We start from the raw sequence: 22,498 nt of genomic DNA, 5'->3' as shown, positions 1-22,498 counted from the left end.
TGATAATGCAGAAAATAAAACCATCATTTTTGGATAACCACACTGACTAGAAGAAAATGGGAAGGAGAAGGAAGTCATGACTGACAAGTGAGAGGTGTAGAAGACCTGTAAAGTGCATGGAGTCTACAGATAATTGAAGACATGACCAGAAGACCTGGATGAGAATAACAGCTAAGATGGGAGTGAAGAAAACTTGCCTGCGTTCTGAATGCTTACATTTATTATCAAAAAGTCTGCTGAATATCAAGAAAAATTAAATAAGTGAACATCTAAGAAAAATTTCTTGAAATTTTCCACTATTTTATTGTAAACATTTCTAACATGTATACAACAGATCAAACTTAAGGTGCATACCACATGCAGGTTACTTCGATCCTATCACTGGAATTTTATTCTATTTATCACACATTTATGCATCTATTCTTCTCCTTATCCAACCATTAACTCATGTTTTCTTTGATGCATTTCAAAGTAAAGAGTTGGCATTAGGGTGCATGACCCTAAATATGGCAGAATGCATATTATTAACTACTGTTCAATATTTGCTTAGAGTGCTTTGTCTTTAGGTATATGATTTATATTCAATGAAATGAGTAAATGTTATGATACTTTTACTGATTTTGACAAGGGCAGCACGGGGTTTAACCCAGACCCCTGTCAAGATGTAGAATATTGCCAACACCTTCATGCCCATCCCGTTCAAACCCTGTTCTCACCCTCCCTCCCTGAGCCAACTACTGTTCTGATTTTTCCAACCCACATTAACTTTGCCTGTTTAGCAATTTCATACAAGTGGAATCACAAAGTATGTACCTATTGTAGGAAACTTCTCCTGCTGTGCAAGTATTTTGAGATCTTTTCCTGTTGCTTGTATCATTAGTTTATTCTTTCTCTCTCTCTCTTTTTTTTTTTTTTAATTACTGAGCGACATTTCATTGTGCAAGTGAAAAACTTTGTTTATCCATGTCCCCAGTTCCAGCGTTGGTTTATGATCAATAAATATGCTATGAACATTTGTGAACAAATTTTCTTGTATGTTTGTGAAAATCTGTTTACATTTCTTATAGGCAAATGCCTAGGAGGGAATTCCTAAGTCACAGAGAAAACGTATGTTGATTTTATGAAAAACTACATGAACTTTTCTCAAATAAGTTATAAAACTTCACATTGCTACTAATAAGGTATGATAGTTCTGGTTGCTAAAATGTGTTTGCCAAAATTTGGTGTTATTTACATTTTTAAATTTAGACATTCTGGCATATACATACTGGTATCTTATAATGGCTTCCTTTTGAATTTCACCTATGACTAAAGATGTTAAGTGATTTTCATGTGTTTATCCATATTCCTTCTTTATGGAGGGTTTGTTAATATATCTTATTCTCCTATTTTTTAAAAAAATATCTTTGTTATTTTTAAATTGGTTTGTTGGACTTTTTAATACTGAGTTTTGGAGTTTCTTATAAATACTAGAAACCAATCCTTCATGTAAAAGATACATGCTTCTAAATATTATCTTCAAATGTGAGACTTTTATTTACTTTCTTAAAAATATCTTTTGGTGAGCAGATATTTTTAGTTTTGATTGACAGTTATATTTTAAACTGATGAAGGCTAATTTATATTTCTTTCTTTCATGAATATTATCTTTCATGATTTGTTCACACCTACATTAAATTATGGAGAGTGTTTTACCATTCATTAGGTGGCTAAGCTGTACAGCTAAAGTTAACAGACAGGTAAGTGCCACCTAGCAAAGAGACCACCACAAGATTCAAGGTCACTGGGAACAGGCAACAAACACACCAAGCTCAAGTGTTTCCCAGCCATTTACATACAATAAGAGAGGAGGGTGCACAACACTTAGTCCCTGAAATGTAATGATCATGCCCAGCAGACCCACTCTGCATCTGATGTTGGCAGTGTAGCTACACCAACCTTATTTCATGTTGCAATAGAAGGACTCCACATCTCTCTAGTGGGGTATGAAATACAGAAAACTTGGGGCCTGCCTGAGGGTCATTGATGAATGCACTTAAGCAAAACACAGGTGCACACCTCAAGCCTGGAAGAGGAAAAGGTATTCTCTTTCAAGGCTGAAAGCCCAGCAAAGGCTGTGAGAGTTCTTTATCTCTGAGTAAGAAAATGTTCCAGACCCAAGATGACTTTTAAACAGCTGTGCAGAGGGTGAAGGAAGCTGTCCACTTCTCCCATTCTCCACTCCTTACATACCTGCTAGAGTGCAGAAATAGCGGGTAAAATATTTCAAATTCCATGAGATCAATATTCGCCCTGCAGATAGAGGCAGAGCTGGGGCGTTAGGTTCCATGAAGATGTTGAACAAGCTGTACAAATGTGGTGTGCTTGGAGAGACTACCGGCCATTTTGAGGCAGAACTTTACCAAGATCACCACAAGAACCAGATCCAGGAGGATGAGCAAGCCTTCCTAGAGGATGCTTTTCAATCAGGAACCCCAACTTTCTGGAATGATCCAACTGAAGAGAGGACAAAAAGAGTCTGGGGGAGGGAGGCTGTGGATGTACAGCTGATCACCATCCTCCTGAATGTGGAACTTCTCAGTGTAGGAAAGCACTGTCTCTTGCTGCGGGGTAGCCCTGGACTGAGTTTCTCAAGAAGCAGTTAGAAGCTTTTGCTAAAGAATGTCATATCTCTTCATTCTGTGGGGAGGAGCTGCTGCAAATTCAGATAAGCCTATAGGAGCAAAAAGCAGTCTTGCTTCTTTGACAATGTAATCAGTGAGAATAAGGAGAAAGGGCATACACTTTGTCGAGTAATCTTTGGGGTACACTGAACTGTGCCATAAGAAAACTTGACCTATACAGGGAGATGAACTCAATGACTTTGGAGGAAGAGACCAGACGGCAGAGAGTGTCTCTGCATTTGGCATATTATACAAAGGTTCCTCAAAATAGTGTGGATAGCCTACTCTGGAGGTAACAGGAGAGACATCAATGGGAACATTATGAACTGGCTGGAAAGAACTTGATGCAGAAGTAATGTAAGGAGTTCTTCAATCTTTTAGGATAAAAGTAAGTGTCAAAAACATGTTTTGGGGAAAACCTTTCTTTTCCTTTCCTTATATCTCTACATCATAAAATAGAGGAAGGAACTTTTAGAAACCCATCTGCCCTACAAGAAAGGGTTGCAGGAGCCATTGCTTCTCTCTGTTCCCTAAGGCAGGAGGAGCAAATAATTTGGCCTGCACTGAGATACATTTAAAAAGAGAATAGAGACCATAGAACGGCCAGGCTCCTGGTATCCTGACCTCTTGCGTTAGCCTGAACTCAGACTCACTGGATGTCTACACTCTCTTGTCCTCCCCCTTGACCTTACTTATGATTTCCTTTCTCAGTATGTTACCTGGATCAGACCTCTGTCAGCACATCTGGATTCTCTGCAGCTTTGCAATATTTTACTGACAGAGAAATTGTAAGACCTCCGTAGTCCACCTATTGGTTTCTGAGCTGGGAGTGAAAATAATTCTTTGTTTTCATGTTGAAGGTTTGTTCTCTGATAAAATTTATCAGGAACTATATATTTGGGGATGATTAGATTCTTGTTCAATCATTGATAAACCTGAGTCTTTGAACGCTGCTTGATAGTGATTCCTATTTCTTCATATTGGTTGGACTTTCAGTGGGGAACAGGGGAAAGCTTAACACTTGAATTTCCAAAATTGCTTTTAAGATAGAGTATTGGTGCCCCTTTGTTAATAGAGAAAACTGTTAATGTTTAATCAGCTTAGTTATGACAAATATACTGACATTAGAACATGGTCTAACAGTGTCTTCATTTAGTAAGAACACAAAGTTCTCAAAACATTGCATATGTTTCATCACCTATTCCTGTGCATCAACAATATATTCCAGATATGGTGAACACTTACTGATTTGCCTTTTGTCTCTACTTCTGTGAACTGGTTCCTTAAAACATATTTGAAAAAATATTTGCCCTCTATCTGCCTCTGACTCAAAATGAGTCAATGAGAAATCTTCCTTGGAGTTTTTCATACTGGAGGTGCAATGGAGGAGATATTACCATTGCTGTGATGACTTGATGCTGCTGTGAATCTGGAAGCTTCTTATGGCCATACATGCCTTGCTACATGGAAAAGCCAGCTTGTGGTAGGAGTCAACCTAGCCCAAAACTCAGTATGGAGACAGTGAAAGAAGAGGTCCTGACTGTTTCCAGTCATGCGGTCTCCAGCTTGCTTTGACTCCTGCTTCTTGGAATTTTGTTTGACCAGCTCATCTGAAAGAGTATTCATGTATCCTTCTAGCAAATTCCCTTTTTTTGTAAGCTTGTTAGACCTAATTTCTGTCAATTTCAACCAGATGCTTAGATTAAATTCTGCTGTATTTGTGACATCCCAACAAGGCAGATATCAGTTCTATCTATAGAAGAGGAAAATTAAGCTAAATCAATGTCTCATTCCAAAGCCAGTGCCCTTTTCATTCCATCCTCAATGACTTCCGAAAATACTTTGATAATAATACAACTAGTTAATCATAGGCTAAAATGGCTGATTGTCGTGAAGCTCTACTGTAGATGAGATGGAGAAGTTTATCTGTGGAGACTTGTAAATTCCCAACCTACCTAAGTTGTGCCAGGTGCTCTTCTCTCCTTAATCAAGGACTAAATGGCTTGATCTCTTGCACAAGATCATGGAGAAAATAAGAGAGCTGCAAAGAATTTTCAGTGTTCAGAACCCCAGGTTGTGCCTCTTCTCACTGCCACATGTTCCTCTCTGGTGTTTTCTGTTGGCACAATAAGAATTTGGAAGACTATGATATTCACCCAATAAACAGATAGAAAAGATATTTGCAAACAACATATATGATAAAGGGTTAGTATACAAAATATAGAGAGAGCTGATACAACTAAACACCCAAAAGCCAAATAATCTAATTAAAAATGAACAGAAGACATGAAAGACATTTCTCCAAAAAAGGCATTCAGATGGCCAACAGAAACACGGAAAAAAAAAAAAAAAAAAGTTCAACATCGCTCATCATCAGGGAACTGCAAGTCAAAACTACAGTGAGATATCACCTCATACCTGTCAGAATGGCTTAAAAAACAAAACAAAACAAAACACCACAAGAAACAACAGGTCTTGGTGAGCAGTGGAGAAAGGGGACATCTTCTGCACTGTTGGTAGAATACAAACAGGTGCAGCCACTCTGGGAAACAGTATGGAGTTTCTCCAAACCTTAAAAATAGAACTACCTTATGATTCAGTAATTGTGCCACTGGGTATTACCCCCAAAATACAAAACACTAATCCAAAAGGGTACATGCAACCCTATGTTTATAGCCGCCTTATCAATAATTGCTAAACTATGGAGGCAGGCCAAGTGTCTATTGACTAATGAATGAATTAAGAAGATGTGATATCTATATCTATATATATATATCTGTGTGTGTGTGTGTGTGTGTGTGTGTGTGTGTATTCCATTATGTAATGGAATATTACTCAGTCATAAAAAATAAATGATACCTTGACATTTGCAACAACATGGATAATACTAGAGTGTTTATGCTAGGTGTAATAAGTCAGACAGAGAAAGACAAATGCCATATGATCTCAATCACATGTGGAATTAAGAAACAAAACAAATGAGCAAAGGAAAAAAAAAAAAGAGAGAGAGAGAGGGCCAAATCAAGAAACAGACTCTTAACTGCAGAGAGCAAATTGAGGGCTACCAGAGAGGAAGTGGGTGGGAGGATGGGTGAAATAAGAATGGAGATTACAGAGTATACTTAGCATGATGGAAAAAATTAAAAAAAAAAATAAAAAGCATGAGAAAAATTGCATATCATGAGTATGCATTAAATATACACCTGCTTTTGACCCAGTAATTCCAGTTTTAGTTATCCACCTAAGAAAAATAAAAACATGCACACCCACCCACCCACCCACCAAACAAAACACAAAAGAAAACACAGTGAGATGGATGGAGGAGTGCAGTCACATAACCCAAACATAGTAGTTAGAGACTAATGTGATGGGAAGCAAAGAGCAATGTTTGGGTATAGAGGTGCTGATGCAGGCATGTAGACCCAATGAAAGTAGTTAGCTGGCAGAATTCAAAGTAGACAAATGAATAGTACCAGAGAAACTGGATGGAATTGTTGGGGTGTCATGCTGGGTTTTGGGTGAAGAAGAACTCCAACCACAGGGAAAAGTTGGCCAGACAAATGAAGGGTCTCCAACTGGGAGAGAATGGGAAATGGTTAAGTTATGAAGGCACAGACTAGGCAAACAAGGCAGAGATAAAGTTATTAGAGCTAAGATACAAGCATGCTTTCATTGCAAATAATTAAGATTCTCATTTATCTTAAGTGGTTTCATCCCCAGAAGTTAAATTCCTAGTCCTTTTCTCTATTTGCTGTCCTCAAGAGATCTAATCCAGTGCTACTTGGGTGAACTTTCTGTGGCAATGAACATATCCTCCTATTTTGTTCAATGTGGTAGACACTGGTCATGTGTGATAAATTTAAGTTAATTTACAAAATGTAAAATTCTGCCCCATAGTTTGTTAGCTATATTCATCTACTCTGTAGCCACATGTTGCTAGTGACAACCATATTGGAAGGTACAGAATTCCGAGTCTACATCTTCTACCAATACTGATGATCTTAAATTATACTTTTAAAAAAAATTGTATTTATTTGACAGACAGAGATCACAAGCAGGCAGAGAGGCAGGCAGAGAGAGAGGAGGAAGCAGTCACCCCACTGAGCAGAGGCCCAGGACCCTGGGATCATGACCCCAGCCAAAGGCAGAGGCTTTAACCCACTGAGCCACCCAGGCACCCCTTAAATTTGACTTTTGAAGACCCTCTCCATATCTTCATACCTCCATATCAAATTGCGTACCAGACATTTTGCCTGTTGTTTCCACAGGACTTCAATTCCTACATTACAAAATGTAACTAATTTCACTATCCCAAATTTATCCCTTGTCTTGTAAAAGTTGCCAATGACTGGCCAATTGTCTAAGCCAGGTATTAAATCTAGGTGATTGTTCCATTAATTTTCTAAAACCAATAATTTATCAAAACACATATATTCTATCTGATGACTCCTTCCTTAAGTTCTGGGTCTGCTATGCATTCTTACTGTCACTGCCCTGATTGAATTCCTCAAAATAATTTGCCCATTGCAAAAATCTCCTAACTTGAGCCCTCCCTCACAGTTTTCCTCCTAGTCAGACATTCTTCTATCATGGCCAATGACACCATCATGGCACATATTCTGAAATGCAGATCTTGTCAGATCCCTCTCCTATGTTGAGAACATCCAGTGTCTCCCCAACATTTGCAAGTTGACGTCTAAATTGTAGTGTGTGTAACCAGATCTTTGTTCGGTTTCTCTATCATTTCAGATTGAGATAAGAACACTTGCATTTCATGATCCACATGAATACAAATGCCTTGACTTTCCAGTGAATTTCCAAGGTGAGGGAAGCTATTATTTTCAAGGCATCCTTTTTTTCCTGTAGACTCTCTTAATTGCAGCCTCTGGATCTCATAGTGTCACCTCAGCCTCTACATCCATTTCCACGGAAACGATCAAACAAACAAACATAGCAACTGTCATAAAGAACTGAGGAAGACAGTGGAAGAACTGGCGTTCACACACACCCCCACATCAAGCAGTATAAAATCTGAAATAGACATGTCAGTTCCTGAATGTCATTTTCAAGAGGCAGTACAGCAGAGTAGTAAAGGGTGTGCTCTGACTGATTTCTAATCCAGGCTTCTGCACCAACAATTGGATAACCTTGAGGAAGTTCTTTTACCTGTCTGCATGTTCCTCAGCTGGGAATCTGACATAAGTAGAAATACCTTTCTCTTAGGGTAACTGTGAGGTGTGAAAGCATTAAGAAACATAAAGTGTTGGTAATGGTGCCTGGTCCATGGTAAGTGTTTAAGAGATGTTTGCTTTTAATAGAATCATAGTCATCAGTGTGGTATTAGCCCCAGCATTAGAGTATTTCTCTCTCTTTTCTGGCCATTTCACTCCTAGGTTCCTTCCTTTACCTTTTCCTCAACAATATTCCACCCACAATGTTTCCCTGAGTTTCTCATTTCCCCCACCTTCAACCGTGTTGCACACACACAGAGAATTCATGTTCCTGAGAGGGGCTGGTCAATGCTACTCTGTTCTCTAATGTCTTCACATCAGCACATCATAGGCTCAGGATGCTTGCCACATTGTTATTTTTCCTTACAAAGAGAGATCCCATTCAATAAATAACTCTAGCACTAAACATTAGCAAAGTTAATTAACAAAATAAACAAAAGGAAAATGTTTTCTTGTTTTACATGGTGTGCAAACTTTTCACAAGCAAAATGGAAATTAACTTAATAATTTCATCTCTTACATTGCCAGATATACCTGCTGAATTTTAGGCTCACCAAATTGCCTCCTCTGAGTCTTTTATGCCAGTGTGTCTTTGCCTTGTCTCTGGTATGCCAAGCAGTCTCCTACATCATTGAAGGTCCACTATCTTTCTGACCTTTGGAGCTTAGTCTGACATCTGACACGCCTATTGGGAGTTTAGAACACCTAAAAAAATAGCATCCCTTCTAGATTCAAAGTATAAATTTGAGTCTCCCCTCTAGAATTCAAAATCTTAGACAATGATGTATTGGAGCTGGTTCCTATTGGGTAGCCAGAGTTGATTATGCAATAGTCCCTGACTTTTTTTTTTTTTTAATTTCTTGATAGCTTAAAATCAACTATGATAGAAGTGTTTTCACCAAATATCTCTTCAAACACTGTATATCAGTTTATTTTTCTGCCAGAGAGCAACTGTTAAACTTTTTACTGGCACAGCAGTAATAAGGTGGAAACTGTGATTTAAAAAGATATCAGCTATTTTCCAGATGGAACTGATGGAGAACATTCAATGACAGGTCTTATCTCCTAATGCCATTGCTGGGATTAGGCACTCTAGCCCACCCACTTGTAGGTAGTGTTGGGGAACCATAGACTTTCTTGAAAGGACTCTGACCTTACCAAGAGAATTACCACATGGTCACAGGCAGAACAGAGAACATGGTCTCTTTCAGAGATGAAAATACCTTGTGTCCCTTTGCAAGTTCTGCAAACAGTCACAACTTTTGGGGAGAAGTGAGAACTGGGATGAGATACTGTAAGTCTTTTTTTAATTTAACTGTAAGTTCAATTAACATGTAGTGTATTATTAGCTTCATAGGTAAAGTTCAGTTATTCATCAGTTGCATATAACACCCATGGCTTGCCATGTCATGTGCTCTCCTTAATGCCCATCACCGAATTATCCCATGCCCCCACCCACCTCCCCTCCAGCAACCCTCAGTTTGTTTCCTAGACTTAAGAGTTTCTTATGGTTTGTCTAAGTGATTTCATCTTATTTTATTTTTCCCTTCCTTTCCCTTTGATCTTCTGTTTTGTTTCTTAAATTCTACATATGAGTTAAATCCTATGATAATTGTATTTCTCTGATTGACTTATTTTGCTTAGCATAATACCCTCCATTTCCATCCCTGTTGCTGCAAATGGTAAGATTTCATTTTTTCTGATGGCTGAGTTTTATATATATATTTCATTCATATGAATGAAACATATATATATATATGTCATATATATCACATCATATGAATATATGTGTATGTTATATTTATATTTATATTTATATAAATATCACCCCTTCTTTATCCATTCATCTGTTGATAGACATCTGGGCTCTTTCCATAGTTTGGCTATTGTGGACATTGCTATTATAAACATTGGGGTGCAGGTGCCCCTTTGGATCACTGCATTTGTATTCTTTGGATATATACCTAAGAGTACAATTGCTGGATCATAGTATGCCCTATGACCCAGAGATCCTGGAAGTCTTAACAAATAGATGTTTTCTCTTTATTTCTCTTTATTTCCCTTAGAGAAGGAAAAGGAAGTTTCTTGAATTATAAAGTTAACTGCATTTTTTTGTGACTTTGTTTACCTTCCTGTCTCTCTTATAGGCTAGTTTCTTGATGACAGAGACAGTTGCATCTCCAGGATCAAAGGCAGTTTCAGGAACACGGTAGGTGTTCAATAATTGTTGAGTGGGTTACAAGATTAAGATTGGTTAATGAAAATGTTGAACTTTACTCAAACCCTATAATCCTAGAAAACAGTAATTGTTAAAGAAATCCTTCCATTCTTGGTGTTCCTTCCCTGCCCTGTGGCATGGAGCACTGGGTGTGGTGAAAAAATAATGATACTGTTATGCTGAAAATAAATAAATGGAAAAAAATCAAAAATATATAGTTTTTTAAAGATTTTATTTATTTATTTGACAGAGAGAGAAATCACAAGTAGGCAGAGAGACAGACAGAGAGAGAGGGGGAAGCAGACTCCCCACTGAGCAGAGAGCCTGATGCGGGACTGGATTCCAGGACCCTGAAATCATGACCTGAGCTGAAGACAGAGGCCCCACTGAGCCATCCAGGCGCCCCGGCAATAATAGTTTTAAATAGACTCCCTCCTTACATGTCTGGATTTATTTGACACTGAGTACACAGGCAATTTGATATCCAGAAATAGGTGCTACAGAGGTGAGACTCTTTAATCCCTATAATTCAGGGTAGGGTTCATTGCAAGATTTTGAGACACAGAGCATCTGAAGGCCATTGATGTTGGTGATAGCCAGAAGGGAAGGCCAGGAGCAAGTCAGAGGAGCACTAGCAATTTAATTGACCAATATAATCCTCAGAAATCCTTGGGAGCTCTTATCAATGCCCCACCCCAGATTACTGAATCAGAATCTCAGGATGGGAACCAGGAATCTGCATTATTAAAGACTTTTCCAAGTGATTTACATTCACAATCAGTCAGAGGAAATTTTAAAACTTTTACTTCTTCATTTGAATCCTCTTTATTGAATCTGCCAGTGTTTCAAATTATGCAATTCAATATTAACAGAATTGAGCTGTGCAATTTAAATTTTTAATCCCTAAACATTTAAAATCAGGCATTAATTTCCAGCTCATGCCCCCCTCCTTTGAACGTGACCTTTATTTTAATAGTGATGAAATTTATGAAGCATGCTTCATTTCCCTGATTTACTATAACACAGCTAAATTCATGTTGGAAATAATTAGACTGTGGCTCCATATTAAATCCTTAATATACACATACAAGTGAAATTATTGGTTCTTCTAAGCCACCCAGTTAAAAACATAGATAATGGATATCAAATTTCCAGTTAAATTTCCCCTTTTTATGACTCAACAGAGCTTGTCATTGCATACAAAATCCAGGAACAAATAAAGGGAAGATGACAAAGAAATGAGGCCCTGTCTTCATTGAATCAGGTTAATTGTTAGGCACCTGATGGCAAATGAGCAGCTTGAGAGATTTTCTTTCTGACTAGATTGGGTTTTTTTGGCACGTTATAGACGCAGCCTCAGGCTACCTAAAATGAGTGACGGATTCCAGTATATGCTTTGGCACCGGATTTATTTTTTCCTTATTCCATATCACTTGCCAACACGGTAGGCAGTAAAATGCAGTGGGGAAAATATGAAGCCAAATAACACAACAAAATACTGGAACACCTCTTAGGGTCAATTTTGAATCCAGAAAGTGGCTGTTAATATTTTCCAGTATTCACTCCAAAGAACGTTAGTGATCATTGTGGTACTTCCGAGTCCCCTCTGGAATAGACAGAGAAGGACAAGAGTGAAAAAGTAGATTGTGGAGACTTATTTCTTTGTAGAAAGATGGAGTCCAGAAATGTGGTCATAAACAGGGTTGCAAAGGAGAGAGGACATTAGAATAACTGAGCAGCATTTCTATACTGGACATGACATCAGTTCTTCCATTTAATCCTCATAAAACCTTGCAAAAAAGGTGTTATGCCTCTCATTTTACAGATGAGGAAACTAAATCTTACAGACCCCAAGAAACTAGACCATAATGACAGGTTCAGAAGGTTACAGGGCTCAGATGCCTAGACAGGAATACTGGACTCCAGAGTCTAATAATTATCCATTTAATTCCAATATTTCCTAAAATAAAATGGTGCACTTTTGTATGCATTTTCTCATTTAAACTAACTGATGACATTCTTGTGGAAATGAGAAGGGTATTTATTATATTCCCCTCACTGAAAGAAAGGGGAAGAAATAAAAGACTTTCATTCTTCTCTGTTATGTCTCTAGGAAAGATACCTTTATATTAGATTTATTTTTAACCCTTCAAGCTTGTACCTTCCATATACATACTTTATATGGCTCATCGTCCAGACACTACTGTCATAGCCCTCCTCAAAATGGAGCAGACTGAGAATTAATAGATGTGAATTTCATGAGCACCTGGGTGGCTCAGTTGGTTAAGCAACTGCCTTCAGCTCAGGTCATGATCCTGGAGTCCTGGGATCGAGTCCCTGGGCTCCCAGCTCCACGGGGAGTCTGCTTCTCCCTCTGACCTTCTCTCCTCTCATTCTCTCTCTCACTGTCTCCTTATCAAATAAATAAATAAAATCTTTAAAAAAATGGTGTGAATCTCAGTTCTGCCTCCTACTATGTTATTTAATTTGGCTATTTCTCCAGGAGTTATAATAATATAATATGATAATGCAGGGGTGCATTATTCCCAGCACACTATGGGTGCCTTTCAATGTACATACTTTAGACTAGATGACAGGCACACTGGTCAGGCTTGAACTGGCTATGGGCCAGCATGGTGAGCAATGGAGGTGTGGTGTTGACTGAACGCTAAGATCAGATGAGGAGCAAAATGTGAAGAACGTTGAGTTTGCCAAAGGTGTGGTAAAAGCTGTGTTCTAGCAAAGACTGTTTCTTCTGAATTGTTTTTTTCTGTGGCAATATTTTTCTTTTGACAAGTCTTTGGACCTATCCATTATAGCTTCATCACTCCATGCACTGACCTGGTCACTCTATCCATCACTTCTGTTGACAGAGCAACACCAGTTTCTTCTGACAGGAAGAGCTTGGCACTGCTTTCACCTTCATACCTGGCTGAGGCTCCTGGCTTTGGAGACCTTCCCAAGTTTTCATTTTTCCTTTTTGAAAGATGAGGGTTCAATAAAATATGTTCCATTAGCTTGGCAATATTTTGAACCAGATATTCAATGAAAATTTATGTGTTGCTTCTTTAAAGTGGCTAATTTGAGAAGAACTTCATCGAGAGCATTTTAAGGAAGAAGCCATATCCAGCTATTTATTATATAAATAATATTTTAAATGTATATTTTACTTCTGTTATATTATTAATATATGAATGAAAACAACTGACAAGTATTAGAAGCATACTATGCTCTAGGTACTGGGTTTAAGGCATCAAAGTGTGGTTGGGGCCTTAGACAATAGAAATGTATTTTTTTTTCCTGATTCTGGATGCTACAAGTCAGAGATCAAGCTGTTGGCAGGGTTGGTTTCTTCTGAGGTTCTCTCCTTGGCTTGTTGATGACCAGCTTCTCCCTCCATCTTCCCATGATCTTCCCTCTGAGTGCATCTGTGTGCTAATCACCTCTTTTTATAAGGACCCTAATCAGTGGCCTTCACAAAGATTGCATTAAGTCTAATGACTCCATTTTTACTTCATTTGCTCTATAAAGACCCTACAAATGAGAATATAAATTTTGAGGGACTATAATTCAGCCTGTAATAGGTATTCATATGGGTTCTTTTCTATAATAATTGTAAATTTTGTATAATTATTCAAATTTCTGAATGAGCATAAAGATGTTGAGTATCCCTAACAAGTTGAAAAGCTGATATGACAGAATTAAGATTTAAAGCTAGGTCTGTGACACTTCAAAGCTCTACCAACCAGCCCAGTGTCTTTTCCACTCTCTGTCATATCTACTTCCAGGGGTTCTATCTGCATATATTAATGTTTATCTCTCCCCAAACATTTTCACAAGTTGATTCCATAAAGCTGTTGCTACAGACTGATAATATTTTGCCCACCGACATGATGTTAAATTTTGTCTGAAGAATGGATGTTTCACTTCTGGCATTATGTAGCACTGTCTTAACTAGTTTGACAGAACTGGATGCAAGTGTAGTTAGGGGAGTATATTTTATTCAAGTTCAGAAAATCTTAAGTAGGTGTGTGTGAATTACAAGTTTTCCATTTAAATGAAGTTGAAAGGTACAGTAGTCCATGTCTTAGTCACCTCTGGCTGCTATAACAAAAATACCATAGACAGGGTGTCTTAAACATATTTTTAAACAGAAAAAAAAAAAAATCAACACTTTTTTCTCGTAGTTATGAAGCCTGGGAACTCGAGATCAAGGTACTGGTAGATCTAGGGTCTAGTGAGGGATTTCTTCCTGGGTTGCAGATGGTCATATTCTATTGTATCCTCACATGGCCTAGAGAAAGAGAAAGAAATTCTCACCTAGCTTTTCTTATAAGGGTGTTAATTCCATCATGAGGGCTCCACCTTTATGTCCCAATTACTTCCCAATAGCGCCATCTCCAAATATCATCACACAGCAGATTAGGGTTTCAATATATGGTGGACACGAACGTTCCATTTTTAGCAGCTCATGAAGAGTGGATGCCTTTGACAGATATGCGACATCACACTTTCACATAGGCTGTGCTTTCTATCTTAGTACGGATGTGTTCTGAACTAGAAATTGCCAGTTTCACTATGACTTAGTTAATTTGTACTGTTTCCCCCCTTCCAAGCTTCTCAGTGCAGTGGTCCGATCAGGCTTAGAGGTGGTTAGAGGACAAGTCAGGAGGTGGCTATTTTAGGACTTAAACAGTAGTAGTCATGGGCCAGAGTAATAGGGGCAGAGGTGCAAATAACAGCAGGGAAGAGGGAGAGAGAATTATGCAATTTATGGAGGAAAAGTTTTCAAAAGGATCTTTTTGGCTACATTTATGGCCACATTTTACTTGTGTAGTAGGATTCTACTGGTTTCTCTTAAGACTAATTATACAGGCATAAGTCACAACTTCAGAGAGAACCCTGTCAGGGAAGATAAGATAAATATGCACAAATTTAAAATACAGGTAAACAGGAAATAGAATTATAAGAAGGGTTTAAATTATTTTCTGCAGAAATGGTTTAAGTGTTTTCTGCTTCTGTATCGTAAGAGGGGTCAATTTTAGCTAAAATGATCACTTGTGACAAAGTAAATTTGGCTAAAACTCATAGAGTATTAAAGAGAGTTTCTGATTTGAGAGTGAGCAGAAGGAGAGGATTATGAGGTAAGTACAAGCTGGAGAGACTGGTGGGCACTATGTGGGTGGGAAATGACAGGTTGGAGAGGAAGACAAGGACTCATTAGAAAGTGATAGGAGAACTTGCTATGGATATGATTTGGTCTCAGTTTATTATGGAACACAGGCATGGCTCCCTTGATAGACTAAGGGGTGGGGTAGATTCAGAAGGCAGTGTGTATTATTTATTTGTTTTTCACAAGACAAAATGTCTCTTTTCTGGAAAATCACAGCAAAATCTCTTTTCTGGATTTTGGAATAAAGCCACTGCCATCCGTCTTTGCCTTTTAAATTTTCACATCAGAATTTGGTCCCAAAGAAATTGGCCTATTTTTTTTTTTTTAAAGGAAATGTCTTTTTTTTTTTTTTTTAAGATTTTATTTATTTATTTCACAGACAGAGAGATCACAAGTAGACAGAGAGGCAGGCAGAGAGAGAGAGAGAGAAGTAGGCAACCCTCTGAGCAGAGAGCCTGATGCATGGCTTGATCTCAGGACCACAAGATCCTGACCTGGGCCAAAGGCGGAGGCTTAACCCACTGAGCCACCCAGGCACCCCAAGGAAAAAGTCTTTTAAGTACTCTCCAAAAATTAATGTTTGGCTTAACTGTTTAATAAACATCTCTAGAGAATCAGGCTGTGAATCAAAAAAGATAAAATGCAGACAAAGATGATCATAATAGCAAAATTATCTATAGTAGTGAAAAAATTAAAAATGACTATTTTTTCTGTTTAGAGGAATAGCAAATAAATTGTGATGTCTTTATACAATGAACTAGAGTGTGACCATCTTAAGTTTTCCTTTTATATGTAAAATAGGACAGAAGCTTAATAACATATTAATAATGATTATCTTAATATAATATGGGAAGTTTTAAAAATAAGTTTTTAATAAATTTACCTATTTTCCAAGTTTCAAAGTTGATCACACATTGATTAGATAATTAGAATAAAAATTAAAATGCATCTGAAGTCAGTTCTGGATAATGGTTTCCAGTGATGGCAACACCTTTGTAATAATCCATAACAATCAAGGGTATGGCTCTGAAGAAAACATATGTTATCCACAAGGTACATTACATTCTAGTCACTGATATTCTTCAACTTGCGTGTAGGTTATTTTGTTTCCAAACCTTTGTGAATAAGAATAGGCTTATTCTCTGGGCAGGAGATGGTGGATGGGGTTGTCAGTGGCACTCATATTCCTGTCTTCTGATTGGAGGTTCATGACCAAATCTGATTCACCTTTATACCATTGGAGTCTAGCACTGTGCTTGACATATAAACATCAAGGCTTATTTGTTGGCTTTGAAAAATATAGTCAAAGGATTTGTTCTTTTGACAGTGTATTACTCATCTGAGAATTTTGCCCAAATTTATTTTGGAGATTTGCCCAAATCACATACTTAATGTATCTACTTGTTTTATATAGAAGGCACATTGCTGATATTTGTTTTATGGAGTGGGGCAAATTCCAGTTATTCTCCTACATGACCATGGACACGTCATTCATCTCCATTTTTTTTTTTATCAAAGGACTAGCATTAGAGTTAAATTAAAAATAAACGTGGAAATATCTAGCATTGGAACAATAGAGAGAGCAAACAAATGTTTGAGCTTGAGAGGACTGCATTTTGGTAAACATGATTGACTGCAGGAAATTTAGAGAAATCATGAGCCTTTCAGAGGAGAGTATTCAGGATTCATTATAGCAACAAGCAATGACAGGTGGGGATGTGTTAAAGAGATAACCTGACCCCTCTTAATATCAGAGAGAATGTCATGGCTGGTTAAATACCTACCAACTATCTCCCAACCATTATACAATAGAAAATAACACACTGGATTTGAAAGCCAGGTATAATCTCAAACTTAAAGGGACACTAGCAATGCTGGTTGATTTGTGACCGTTCCAAAATGTGCCAGGGATGCACATAAAAATCTTGATAAATTTACAAAGTGATTTTCTCTATTCTTCAAATGTTTCTTCAAATTCATCTAAAGATACTATGAAGACAGGAGAAAGATCAAGAAACATGTGCCCTAAGGCCATGTAATAATTCCTTACATTACATAATAATGTCCCACAGGAAAGGAGCCCCAGGCTCCTGGGTCCATTAACATTACCAGTCCTTTTCTTTAGGTTTTCAGTGGCTTATAGAGGCACCGCCATCTAGTGGACTGATCAAGAATTTTTAGAATAGGAAGAGCACCGTCACTAACTCACTAACTCATTTTTCCCCCTTGTCTAAAATATGATTAATCACATTTCTTAAAAGAAGGAAAAAGGATAAGCTTTTTCTTAAGTGAATTCCATCTTTATGCATTATGTAATGGGATAATATCTTTATAATAACCCTTCCCTTTTAGATGAGGGACCGAGTTTTAGGGAGACAAAGTTGTTTGGTGTTACTTGCTTTTCAGTGACAGTGGACTTGCTGCAAGTTCACCTGGTGTTCGAACTAATGAGAAAGCCATGTTTACTCCTCAGCACCATACACATGTTAATGTTAAATATATAGAGTTCAGTCCCCTTACTGTCCAGAACTGGGATTTCATTTATAGCTCTGATGGTTATCAAATGTGAGATCTTACACAATTTATTTAATTTCTGTAATCTTTGAGGTTATCCCTACATAAAAAGTGAATATAAAACAAGAACATGTATTTACATTCTCTATACATTTTAAAGCCTTGGGTTTGTTGTTATAATGGCAAGCATCTCTATTTTAGGTTTATCTGTTGTGTAAACCCAAAAATGCAATAGAGAAAGATATGAGAATACAGGATGGAATGAGGGGGATGGAAACTGGATAGAGAATGTGACAATTTTTAGCTCTTTGGTTGAAAATTCCCAATCCTAATGCAACTTTTCACAGAAGAATCACCAAGATGTCAAAATAAAGACTTATGTGTATAGATGGTTGCTGCATATTTCCCCACCCCCAGCAAATTTGTCCCCCTATTAATGCTCATCAATGAGAGTCTGGGATTCTTTTGCATTATATGAGATATATGGGAAGCCTATTTTTATTTCTTAAGATTTTTAGAATTCTCATACTCTTAGGTATTATAACTTCCAATTCCTTCTTTTCTTCTCTTTAAGAGCACATCCATTCAAGACATGTTACTGAAAAAACAAAGATGTCTTCTAATTCAAGACTCTCAGGAACTACCTCTCTAAACAATCCCTTGGCTGATGAGAGATAAATAAAAAGAATACTTCACAAGGATCAGTTACACTAGTATTACAATAAATACTTTTGGAACAAAGAGATAAAGAAACTAGATTAGAGCCTAACAGGAATGAAATACAAATTCCCTATGTTTAAATCCAATATTTTCCTTCTACTAGCTATGTGACCTTGGAAAAGTTATATAATCTGCCAATGTTTTAGGTTCTTTTTCCATAAAAATAGAATTAATAATAGTATCTGCTTCATAACTTTGCTGTAAAGTTCAAATAAATTGATATGTGTAAGATGCTTAGTACAGGGACTGACACTTAACAGGTTCAGTATAAGTACTAGTCATTTCCCCTTTGTGCTATGAAAATGTTGTGTGTATGTGGTTTGTCTCCTGTATTTTGATTTCTCATTAATGTTCCACTTCAGCTCATGGCCTTGTTTCTTACAATCCTTGATTTTTACTTTTCAACAGTAGTGCATGAAATAAAGAAGAATATAGGAAGGATATGTTACAGACACTCTCTATGGTTCACAAAACCTAAATTATTTAATATCTGCCTTCTAATTTTTTTTTATTTTTATTTTTTTTTAGATTTTATTTATTTATTTGACAGAAAGAAATCACAAGTAGATGGAGAGGCAGGCAGAGAGAGAGAGAGAGAGAGGGAAGCAGGCTCCCCGCTGAGCAGAGAGCCCGATGCGGGACTCGATCCCAGGACCCTGAGATCATGACCTGAGCTGAAGGCAGCGGCCTAACCCACTGAGCCACCCAGGCATCCCTCTGCCTTCTAATTTAAAACAAGTTCACCATTTCTTGTTTTAAGAGACAGAGATAATATTTCACTATTTTTTCTGCTCAATGTATTTTTGGTAAAGGAATAAAAGGTAAAGAACAAAAAAGAGGGAAGTATGTCCAAGCAAAGTACCATGGATACTGGGGGAAGTTCAGACCATATACATCATGGAAGGCTTCATGTAGAACTTTAAAAATGGTGATGATCTCATTGAGAGATTTGACCAACTCAAATAAATTAAATATTTAAACCTAACGCATGAATCTGCAAAACCCCTGGAAGAAACCATAGGAGAAAAACTTCATGACATGGGACTAGGCAGTGATTTCTTGGATATAACACTTAAAGCACAAGCAACAAAAGCAAAAATAGACACACAGAATTTCATCAAAGGAAAAGGCTCTGCACAGCAAAGGAAACAATAAATAGCATAGAAGTCGACTTACAGAATCAGAGAAAATATTTTTAGGCCACATATCTGATAAGAGGTCAATAACTAAAATATAAAAGAAATTGAATAGCAAAAAAACAAATAACCCAATAAAAACATGAATAAAAAACCTGAATAGACATTTCTCCAAAGAAAGCATACAAATGGCCAACAGGGAAGAGATGCTCAGCATCATTAATCACTAGGAGAATACAAATTAAAACCATGATAACATATCATCTCATTAATATTAGGATGGCTATTATAAAAAAAATAAAATGGTAAGTTTTGTCAAAGATGTGGAGAAATTGAGATTTTTTTTCATGTTGTTGGTAGGAATTTTATGAAAAACCTATGGAGCCATTTTAAAAATTGTTTTTTTTTTTTTAATAATCCAGCAACCCATTTCTGAGTGTGTATTCAAAAGAATTGAAGTCAAGATCTCAAATAGATATTAGCTCCCATGATGATTGCAGCATCATTCACTGTAGGCAAGATATGGAAACAACCTAAATATTCATTGACCAAATAATGCAAAAAGAAATTATGGTATATCTAAATGATGGAATATATTCAGCCTTAACAAATAAAGAAATCCTGCCATGTGTGATAACATGGATGAAACTGGAGGTGACTACACTACATGAAATTAGTCACAGAATGATAAACAGTGCATTATTCCACTTATCTAATGTTTCTAAATTAGTCAAACTTAGAGAAAAAGACAGCAGAATGGTGGTTACCAGGAATAGAGAGGAGGGGAAATGGGGAGTTGTTTTTCATTAGTTATAAAGTTTCAGGTGAAAATGATGAAGAATTTCTAGGCATCAGTTGTACAACAGCCAGATGAGGAATATTTCCTATTTTTATCATTCAGACTAAAAAATTTCATAATTCATGTGGAATTGGATAGAACACTCAGGAAAGTCTTATCTTAGTAATAGGAAATATAAACCCTAGATTAAGCCTTGCCCCAGACACACAAGATGTCATAAAAACAAACCCCAGATACTCAAGATGTCATAAAACAAATCCAAAATATCCAAAGTGTCCAAGTAACTTATCTGCATTATGGCACAAACCTCAAGATTGTGTATAGGATTGCAATATAGAACCAATATCCTTGGGTTTTGGTCTTTTTAAAAATTCAATCTGGCAATCTCTGTCTTTTAGTTGAGGTATTTAAAACATTAACATTTAATATCACAATTAATATATTTAGGTTTAAGTCTATTACCTTGCTATTTGTTTTCCATTTGTCTCATTTGTTCTTTGTAATATTTCTCCCTCTTTTTATGTTTTCATTGGATTATTTTTGCAAATACATTTTAACTAATTTGCTTATTTGCTGAACCAAATAGACTACCCATTGTGCCAAAAGCTATAGATATGTTTCTCATTGGTGGCCAGATGGTGAAATCCAGCTCTAAAATCCCACCTTAGCAACTATTTTTATGAATCACTACTGGAATGAAATATGTCTGTTTGGGTTTCTCAAGAAGCAAGCTCTGAGATGAAATTTAGTACCCCAAATGTTCTTTAAGCAGGATTAATACCTATGAAAGAAAGCTGAAAGAAACTTGAGAAGGCAAAGATGCTATCATTAGTTATCCTTAAATGAAACAAGATGACCTTCCTCTCCCATTAACCAGTTACTGTATGAGGGCCACTCATGTAAGAATTTTGACTTTGCAAAAAACAGCTTTCTGTAAGTGAAGTAATCTGTAAGTGAAGTAAGGTGCTGACAACTATAGACTGTCTGCCAGCAGTATTCCCAGAAGCTGGATCAGCAAATTATTCACTAAAGGCAGATTTAGGCAGCGTATTACAGAGCCTATCACAATATTTTATTAGGATGTCTCAGTCTAATCATCTATATCTTTTAATTTTCTTTTCTCATTTGTTAACTATTTATTTCTCTATGTTTTTTTTTCAGTGAATTTCTCTTTATAGTTATAAAGAGTTATAGTTTATAGTTAACTACTTCTCTTAGATTAGAGAAGTGTCCCATAAATATCTAATGACTATAAGGCAATAGATTTTAAAAATTTCGAATAAATTCTTGTTCTACTAAGAATTGTTTTATATTCACCTTCTTTTCCTTCCAGTTTTAATATTAATTTTTGTTCAGAAGATTTATTTATATGTGATACAACACATCAATAAAAGAAAGAACAAGAACCATATGACACTCTCAATAGATGCTGAAAAAGCATTTGACAAAGTACAGCATCCCTTCCTGATCAAAACTCTTCAAAGTGTAGGGATAGAGGGCACATACCTCAATATCATCAAAGCCATCTATGAAAAACCCACCGCAAATATCATTCTCAATGGAGAAAAACTGAAAGCTTTTCCGCTAAGGTCAGGAACACAGCAGGGATGTCCATTATCACCACTGCTATTCAACATAGTACTAGAAGTCCTAGCCTCAGCAATCAGACAACAAAAGGAAATTAAAGGCATCCAAATCGGCAAAGAAGAAGTCAAATTATCACTCTTCGCAGATGATATGATACTATATGTGGAAAACCCAAAAGACTCCACTCCAAAACTGCTAGAACTTATACAGGAATTCAGTAAAGTGTCAGGATATAAAATCAATGCACAGAAATCAGTTGCATTTCTCTACACCAACAGCAAGACAGAAGAAAGAGAAATTAAGGAGTCAATCCCATTTACAATTGCACCCAAAACCATAAGATACCTAGGAATAAACCTAACCAAAGAGACACAGAATCTATACTCAGAAAACTATAAAGTACTCATGAAAGAAATTGAGGAAGACACAAAGAAATGGAAAAATGTTCCATGCTCCT

The 22,498-nt window shown here is 36.9% G+C and overlaps 1 long non-coding RNA gene across 1 annotated transcript; it reads left to right on the top strand.

Annotated features, from left to right (window-relative positions):
• Positions 1 to 7,860: 7,860 nt before the first annotated feature.
• Positions 7,861 to 18,478, top strand: LOC116583645. Its single transcript, XR_004282819.1, has 3 exons — positions 7,861 to 7,949; positions 10,042 to 10,103; positions 18,374 to 18,478. It is a non-coding gene; the product is annotated as an uncharacterized LOC116583645 (long non-coding RNA).
• The last annotated feature ends 4,020 nt before the right edge of the window (positions 18,479 to 22,498 follow it).

The sequence above is a fragment of the Mustela erminea genome, chromosome 2, assembly GCF_009829155.1.
Source record: "Mustela erminea isolate mMusErm1 chromosome 2, mMusErm1.Pri, whole genome shotgun sequence".
NCBI lineage: Eukaryota > Metazoa > Chordata > Mammalia > Carnivora > Mustelidae > Mustela > Mustela erminea.
The sequence above is the reverse complement of the archived record's forward strand: the minus strand, read 5'-3'. Positions and strand labels throughout refer to the sequence as shown.